The sequence below is a fragment of the Gnatocerus cornutus genome, unplaced genomic scaffold (assembly GCF_029298725.1).
Source record: "Gnatocerus cornutus isolate USDA-ARS CGAHR unplaced genomic scaffold, icGnaCorn1.1 ctg00000360.1, whole genome shotgun sequence".
NCBI lineage: Eukaryota > Metazoa > Arthropoda > Insecta > Coleoptera > Tenebrionidae > Gnatocerus > Gnatocerus cornutus.
The window spans coordinates 1-5,000 of record NW_028275676.1 but is presented as its reverse complement, the minus strand read 5'-3'; the positions used below and the strand labels follow the sequence as shown (position 1 = coordinate 5,000).

General features: G+C 49.0%; 2 non-coding genes and 1 pseudogene across 2 annotated transcripts in view; all 3 read right to left on the bottom strand.

Moving 5' to 3' along the window:
- LOC148165356 (large subunit ribosomal RNA) overlaps positions 1 to 1,958 on the bottom strand; it is a 4,039-nt gene extending 2,081 nt beyond the window's left edge. The window contains exon 1 of the ribosomal RNA XR_015771547.1: positions 1 to 1,958. This exon is cut by the window's left edge and continues 2,081 nt beyond it. This is a non-coding gene — a ribosomal RNA (large subunit ribosomal RNA).
- A 658-nt stretch (positions 1,959 to 2,616) lies between these two features.
- On the bottom strand, positions 2,617 to 2,773 carry LOC148165355 (5.8S ribosomal RNA). Its single transcript, XR_015771545.1, has one exon. It is a non-coding gene; the product is annotated as a 5.8S ribosomal RNA (ribosomal RNA).
- Positions 2,774 to 4,391: 1,618 nt separating this feature from the next.
- On the bottom strand, positions 4,392 to 5,000 carry LOC148165354 (small subunit ribosomal RNA; annotated as a pseudogene; the record flags this gene model as incomplete).

The window sequence follows — 5,000 nt, the reverse complement described above, 5'->3', positions numbered from 1 at the left end:
TCCCTTTCGCCCATCGGGTGTGTGCACAATTCCGTACGTTTCCGTCAACAATTGCGAATTGCGACCAACGACAAAAATCTACACCACATCAACATCGGCTTTCGCCTAGGGCTTAGGATCGACTGACTCGTGTGCAACGGCTGTTCACACGAAACCCTTCTCCACGTCAGTCCTCCAGGGCCTCGCTGGAGTATTTGCTACTACCACCAAGATCTGCACCGACGGCGGCTCCAGACGGCCTCACGGCCAGTCCTTCTGCGCTCACCGCCGCGACCCTCCTACTCGTCAGGGCTTCATGGCCGGTTAATTTAATAACCTGACCGCACATGCCTCTGACGGCCGAGTATAAGCACGACGCTTCAGCGCCATCCATTTTCAGGGCTAGTAACTTCGGCAGGTGAGTTGTTACACACTCCTTGGCGGATTCCGACTTCCATGGCCACCGTCCTGATGTCTTAAGTTACCAACGCCTTTCATGGTATCCCATAAGCGTCGATTTAGGCGCTTTAACTCGGCGTTTGGTTCATCCCACAGCGCCAGTTCTGCTTACCAAAAATGGCCCACTTGGCACTCTGATTCGAGTCTCGCGGCTTCAATAGTTCGAGCAAGCCGGAGATCTCACCCATTTAAAGTTTGAGAATAGGTTGAGGCCGTTTCGACCCCAATGCCTCTAATCATTCGCTTTACCGGATGAAACTCGTATGCTATGAGCGCCAGCTATCCTGAGGGAAACTTCGGAGGGAACCAGCTACTAGATGGTTCGATTAGTCTTTCGCCCCTATACCCAGTTCCGACGATCGATTTGCACGTCAGAATCGCTACGGACCTCCATCAGGGTTTCCCCTGACTTCGTCCTGACCAGGCATAGTTCACCATCTTTCGGGTCCCAGCGTGTACGCTCTTGGTGCGCCTCTTCTCGCAATGAGAACGAGACGCCCCGGGAGTGCGGGGCGGCAGCCGTAACGACCGCCCATCCTCCCTTGGTCCGCGCAAGGCGGACCTTCACTTTCATTGCGCCTTTAGGTTTAGTTAAATCCCAATGACTCGCGCACATGCTAGACTCCTTGGTCCGTGTTTCAAGACGGGTCCTGAAAGTACCCAAAGCTATAGCGTCGCAGATCGGCGTTTCAACGAGGTCTGTCCGAGAACACCTCAGCGAACAGCCACCCGGGGACGGGACCGGCACCAGGTCCGATCACCATCACGACGGGCGCGCTTGCCGAAGGTCGGACGCTAACTGTGTAGCGGCCCCGCGCCATCTGTATACCGTCGAGCGAGCCGATCGGGAAACACCACGGGTTCATTCGGCGAACGGCGAACCGTCCGAACGAGCTCCACCGCGGGCCTTAGACCGGCACTCAACGGATCGCGACGTCCTACAGGGGGAGAAGTGCACGCGTTCGACGGCAGATCGACAAAACGAAAGGTGCAAACGACGCGTACGCCATCTGTCACACGATCGTCCAGCGCCGCCATCGAGTCACGCTGAATCTCCCCTTTCGACCTTTCGGGTTTCTCAGGTTTACCCCTGAACGGTTTCACGTACTATTGAACTCTCTCTTCAAAGTTCTTTTCAACTTTCCCTCACGGTACTTGTTCGCTATCGGTCTCGTGGTCATATTTAGCCTTAGATGGAGTTTACCACCCACTTAGGGCTGCACTCTCAAGCAACCCGACTCTGAGGAGAGATCCTCCCGTTATCGGCAGCGGTCGCTACGGGCCTGGCACCCTCTATGGGCTGTGGCCCCGTTCAAGATGGACTTGGACGCGCCGCACGATCTCGGGATGACGGATCCTCCCTAACACCACATTTCCCGGCGTCCGGTTTCGGCCGCGGGATTCGGTGCTGGGCTTCTCCCTGTTCGCTCGCCGCTACTGAGGGAATCCTAGTTAGTTTCTTTTCCTCCGCTTAGTAATATGCTTAAATTCAGCGGGTAGTCTCACCTGCTCTGAGGTCGCATATGAAAAATAAAAATTTTTCATTCGGTCATTTCGACGATCACGACACGTCTCCCATTCCTTGCTATACGTGTTCGTCATTTTTCTTTTTAAAAAATGGCTAAGTTTACAGAAACGCTTACGATCTGACGTCTGTCGCGATTTGCATTACACGTCTCGGACACGACGACCGTCTATAACGTTCTCAACCTTAAAACGCCATTTTTTTTTTTAAATGACGACATGTTGAAGAAATAGGACGTGCTACGCCGAAAGACCAGCCAACAACTACAACAAGTAGTAGTTGGTCGCTTTCGCGTCTTAAGATGTCGCGCAAATTTACTCGCTGCACGAGAAACGCACACAAACACACGATTCTACGACACACCACGCAAGAACATGTGCCGACGTAAACACTTTCGTATTTATGATTCGCAAGGTGGACGTCCGACGGACTTTGTAAAAAAAAAATACAAAGCATACCCGTCCCGTCCTTTTTGACGAAAAAACACGCTCGAGTAAACGTCTCGGCACACGTTCGAGGCGTGCGTCGTTATATCGTGACGTAAGTGACGATCACGTACATTAATGAGTACCTATTCGACGCGTCGCAACACATCCAACACGCTCCGACGTTTTCGTCCGAAAACGAAAACCGAGCAGTCTTTGAAATTGACACGACCCTCAGCCAGGAGTGGTCCGGGAACATTATATCCGAGGACCGCAATGTGCGTTCGAAATGTCGATGTTCATGTGTCCTGCAGTTCACAAGTTGACGCGCAATTAGCTGCGTTCTTCATCGACCCACGAGCCAAGTGATCCACCGTTCAGGGTAATCTTTTTAAAATTTAAACGCTCGTTCCACAAGAACCCCGATCATGCCGATCGTCCAGCTGTCTATACACGTCTTGCAAAAATTTTTGCGTACGTGCGTACATCCGAAACGAAAATGATCTTCGTGGTTCCGAAACGTGCCACGTCTAAAATTTCGGTGTTGTGGTATGGATATTTATGATTCTCGCTCTTAATTGTCTTTCGTCCGTACTTTCTCGTCTGAAAGGGAACGCGATCGTCGGTCTCAGTTTTACGCGTACGAAAAAATTAAAAAAAATATTAACCCAAACACAAATTTGTATCCGCGCACCGAAAAAGAAGCACTTTTCTTTTTCACGCGGTCTCCGCTTTTACACGCAAAGTACGAGCATGTATGTGTGAAGATGGGACATGTTCGATACGATTTTAATTAGGAATTTGCCAATTTCCTTTTTCTCAGCAATAATTTTAATAAATAATGCTGCTTTCTCTCATAAACTACATTTTCGGTAGTTTTCCTTTATTGTGTCTTTCATTTAGTGTGCGTGTGTCAAGCACTTTAAAAAGTGTGACGAAGAGACGGTTTTTTGATCGATCGGAATCAACACATCATTACATCATCGTACTCGTTATGAAAAAGCGAATTAGTATCCGCCGTAAGCGAAAAGAGATTTTCGCGGGCGGTCTTTGTGTTCGTGTTTCAATTTTCTTTCTATATTTTTTCGTCGCCAAACCGAAGACAGATCGTGAATTTTGACGAAAAAATCTATAGACGTGCCAGACTGAGCGTCTAACATAAAATCCTCAAGTTTACCGTTCTATATCGTGACTTAATGACGATTGACGGTGTATATAATTTTGAAATGGTGCAGTCGTACGCTCCGTAAAGAGAATTTTACCGTTTCTAACGAAATCACTTTACCACATCTACCAAAAACATTAAAAAAGCAAGGTGTGATGTGTGTGTGATCGCTCGTTTAAACGGCGCTTTCAAAAAACTCTTTGAAGCGTCTAACGACGAACATCATTCACGCGAATCGTAAAATCGGGAGCGTTTCTCGCCGGTCCCGTAGCCGGGCGTAAATCATTTAAAACCCACGGAGTCGTAACCTAATTCGACACCTGCGATTTTCTTCTTTCTCGACTACTCTGCTACATCCTCTCCGTGTGTCCGAAAAAAGAGGACTTCTAACGTCTTTCGACTTTCGCGGTGGAGTTCACAACTTTCCGCGATCCGGTCGAAAAACCGAAAGCGTCCCTCCTTTTTTCCATCATTGGAAAAGATCGAGAGATAGTACAAAAAAAATCAAAAAATCTAGGTACCCGAAGAAACAGCCGTATGCCCGAGCGAATTCGGTTTTTCTCGTTCAAAAAAGGTGAAAAACTCGATCGCAAGGACCGGCGCTGCGGGCCAGCGTAACGCTATTGTTTTTCCGAATATGTACGATTCGTAGTTCAAAACGTCGTACACACGGTGTTTCAAAAAGAAACAAGCAACGGCACGACAAAAGATCGTGCCGTCGACTCCATGTCATCGACGACGGTGTTGTAAAAACATAAAGTGTACATCGACACGATCAAATAAAAATGCATAATAATAAATTATACATATGTCAAAATTCGTGTGTACGAGGACACGTTAATGATCCTTCCGCAGGTTCACCTACGGAAACCTTGTTACGACTTTTACTTCCTCTAAATGATCAAGTTTGGTCATCTTCCCAGCGACATCGACGACGTCGAAACGCCATCGCGTACCGGTCCGAAGACCTCACTAAATCATTCAATCGGTAGTAGCGACGGGCGGTGTGTACAAAGGGCAGGGACGTAATCAACGCGAGCTTATGACTCACGCTTACTGGGAATTCCTCGTTCATGGGGAACAATTGCAAGCCCCAATCCCTAGCACGAAGGAGGTTCAGCGGGTTACCCGGACCGCTCGGTCAGGGAGGACACGCTGATTCCTTCAGTGTAGCGCGCGTGCGGCCCAGAACATCTAAGGGCATCACAGACCTGTTATTGCTCAATCTCGTGCGGCTAGAAGCCGCCTGTCCCTCTAAGAAGAATTGTTTGTACGCCGACAGTAAAAACCGCGCACGACCACCGGGCGAACCCAGGATCGACGGGCCTTTGGGATGTCGAAATACGCCTATTTAGCAGGCTAGAGTCTCGTTCGTTATCGGAATTAACCAGACAAATCGCTCCACCAACTAAGAACGGCCATGCACCACCACCCACCGAATCAAGAA